The sequence below is a fragment of the Pteropus medius genome, unplaced genomic scaffold, assembly GCF_902729225.1.
Source record: "Pteropus medius unplaced genomic scaffold, Ma_sr-lr_union100, whole genome shotgun sequence".
Lineage (NCBI taxonomy): Eukaryota > Metazoa > Chordata > Mammalia > Chiroptera > Pteropodidae > Pteropus > Pteropus medius.
In genome coordinates this window covers 5,866,107-5,869,607 of record NW_024350924.1, presented here as the reverse complement: position 1 = coordinate 5,869,607, position 3,501 = coordinate 5,866,107, and the positions used below count along the sequence as shown (strand labels likewise).

Below are 3,501 nucleotides of genomic sequence, written 5' to 3'. Positions count from 1 at the left end.
CTTCGAGTGAAAAGCTGTCTTGGCTGAACATTTCTGCTCCACTGAGACTTTTCCTTTAAAATCCTGTGGCACTATTTTGATTTTTAACAGCAACGACGAATTCGTGTGATTCTTAAAAGCCCTAGAAAGTTAGATTTGCGATGCTGATTTTTAGTAACAATTTGTGGTGTTGGTCTTGATTCTGAGATACTCCACTCATTTAATGGAATCTTTCAGGGAACTTATCTCTCAAATATGAGATGTCTCCCAATTTCAGAAAAGTTAAATTGTGGGGAGAAAAGTATGTTATAAAAAATACAGTATATATCTACGGCTGTACTACCCTGAACAAGCCCGACCCCGTCTGATCTCGGAAGCTAAGCAGGGTCAGGCCTGGTTAGTACTTGGATGGAAGACCACCTAGGAAGACCAGGTGCTGTAGGCATAAAACATAAAAAAAGAACCAAAAACGGGATCGTAAGCTGACACGAGGTCCTTGCAATCTGTGAGGTCAACCAAGGATTGCCTCACCTAAAAAAAAAATTATATATATATATATATATATATATGTGTATATATATATATATATATATATATATATATATATATAGCATATGTAGTAACATGGAACAATGTTTTAAAAATATTTTTAAATAAAAGAAGCAAATTGCAGGGCAGCATTGTTCCCATAACAATCTCAAGCAAGAGAACAGGTCTTGGGGTGATGTCCCTCCAAGCTGTCATGCAGAGCACAGACTGAAAAAAGCTCTGTCATCTTCAACATGTGGCTACCTCTATCCCAACCAGCTGGAAGGAGAAAAGAACTTGGAGCAGCACATATGGGAGGTTTTCAGAGCCAGGCCTAGAAGTACACGTCCTTTCTACTCATGCTCCATTGGCTAGACTTACTCATGTGACTAGGTCTACCTGCAAGGCAGTCATGTACCTGCAAGGCAGAGTGGGAAATGTACTCTAGATGTGTTCCTAGAAGGAAGAGGAGAACACAAATAGTACTCTCACAGTCTCCGACGTGTGTGTGTCTTATCTTAGTTAAAATATAGAAATATTAGCTGTATTAGTCAGGGTTCTCCAGAGAAAAAGAACCAATAGGAGATATCAGTAGATGATAGATGATGATAGATATAGATAGATAGATGATAGATAAATGATAGATGGATGATAGATCGATATACATGTATATATTAGATTTACAAATGTATTAGATTTATGTATATGTTAGATGTAGCAGCACCCTTCCTGAGATTCCCAGGGCACACTTAAAAAGGACGATGCTGCCATAAAAAGCCTTTAAATGAAGTGGAAGACATTACAGGGTAAGAAGGCGGTGTCTATTGTATCTGCCCAATGACACGGACTTATTGCTGATTTAGTGCACAGGAACTTTAGGGCTCTTCAAGCATGATGACACTCTGGTTACAGCATATTTGGCACATACAATAAATCAGACGCTATTCACAGTTAATTAAAGATGTAGCTTTCTAAAACAAATCACCACCAGAGGCAGATCTCAGGGAAATTCAGCTGCCCACTCCACCTGCCTGTTCACTCACCTGTCCTCCATCTCAGAATGGATGCTGAACTCATCACCTAATTAGGTTAATAAACTTACTTTTAATAAACTTAGACTTCTACCTGGGATAAAGATCAAACCCGAGATTTGTAAAACTCAAATAGAAAATTTGGGGTTTGGTTTTGTAATGGTTCAAATATTTTTAGTGAATCTATATGCCTTTGGATGTAACATGTGGAGCCATAAATACGTTGTGTGTGAGACCAGAACAGAGGGAGAATTCAGTTACCAGCCCCATTTCTGGGTACTTTTGAGAAAACTTAGAAAGGTTTCTCCTGACGCTTTCAATCTAAGTTCCTTTTCTGGATGTCACCGTAATGCATGACCTCTCCAGAGAGGCGGTCTACCGGTGCCTGAAGACCTCCGTCACTCACAGGAGGACATTCTCAGCGGGAAGAACTTAAAAGTCCTCTCAAAAATGGAAAGCATGGAGCAGCGAGGTCTGGCCAGCCAGTGCTCTGATCCAGACAAAGGGACAGTAATTTTCAGGGACATTACTTAAGTGGGGCAGTGGGGCAGGCTCCGTGTTGCAAACGGCTGCCGCTGCTCTGCTGTCCGTGGAGGAAGCAGTCCTTGGCTTTTGCTGGCAATTTCTGTGAATTAAGAGCAAATGGAATGTCTAGGGCTCCTGCTCCAGCTGGATTGCGGGATGCAAAAGGGCCAGGATGGACTCTTATTCTCACAAGGCTCTCTCACTCGCCGGTGCTGCCCCTCATCCAACAACACCCGGTGTCCCAGGCCTGGTTCCACCTGCCCTTGCATCTGCCATGCGGCTCTGGACTCACTCCACGTGTGTGGTCTCGTCCAGCTCTGCTCCTTACCCAGGGCACGATGCAGAGTTCATTCTCACTAAATTTCCCCTGATGTTCTGCTGAAGTTACTAGTTCCCGGCATCAGCCCTCTCTGCTGACCTTACAGGGCCAGGAGCCGGCTTCCAGCCGATCTCTCGGAGGAGAGAGGAAGCCGGCCACGAAGCAGGCAACAAATAAAGGCCCGCGGCAGGGAGGGCAGCGACACTGGGAAACTGCCGTCAAGAAATCAAAACATCCGGGAACCCGTCTTGTTCAATTTAGTTGCCGTCTCTTCTGGAGGGACGTATCCCTGGACAGGCGAACTCTGTTTGCGGTCCTGCTTCTCTGCGCGGCCATGAGAGGGCCGGAGAGGTTTGGCTCTGTGATCCTTGCCCCGCTCCCTGGCTCCTTCAGCGGGCCACAGAGATGACTTCGGGAGCTGCCTTTTCGAAGAATCGTGCTTCATTCAGAACACTTTTGAGAAGCATGACAAGGAAACACGATCGAGTGGGGTTTTGTTTAGTTCGGGGAACAACCCGCGCTTTCAACAACCAACGCTCCTCACGTGTTAATTGAGCACATTCTATGTACCGGGTTCGTGTTGATCGCTGGGCCGCAGCAGGACAGAGCGAGGAGGGGGAGAGAGCTTGTTGCAGCTGGAGAATCTGAAGTCACCCTGAACAGCTAAGACGGAGGCCGCATATGATGCTTCATTGTTTTTGAAGGTGAAAAAGACAAAAGCGTTTTTCCTCATGGAGTTCCCATTTTAATGAAAAGGGCAGAGAAGAAAACAACCAATATGCTGGTTTCTTTAATAAAAGTAGGTGCGTGGTGCTAAGGGAGCTGAGAAGAAAGGATTCTGCCCCACGTCAGCGGGGGAGGGCCTGGGGGAGCTGGGGTGGGCCGGAGGGCTTCACAGCATCCAGGAAGGAAGCTTGGAAGCGTTAGGGGGCGGGTAGGTTTTTCTCAAGTCCGCATCGGATGGGAGGGGGCTCCAGACAGTGGAAAGGGATGTGCAAATGCTTGAGGGCGTGGGGAAATGTCGCCGAGGAGAAACTGCAAAGACGACGCAATGGTTCTGTGCAGCCAGCAAGGACACCTTGTGTGTCCTGGGGCAGGAAAAGCCACGGCTCCGGGGAC

The 3,501-nt window shown here is 46.2% G+C and overlaps 1 pseudogene; it reads left to right on the top strand.

Moving 5' to 3' along the window:
* The first annotated feature begins 305 nt into the window (after positions 1–305).
* Positions 306–424, top strand: LOC120585334 (uncharacterized; annotated as a pseudogene).
* Positions 425–3,501: the final 3,077 nt, after the last annotated feature.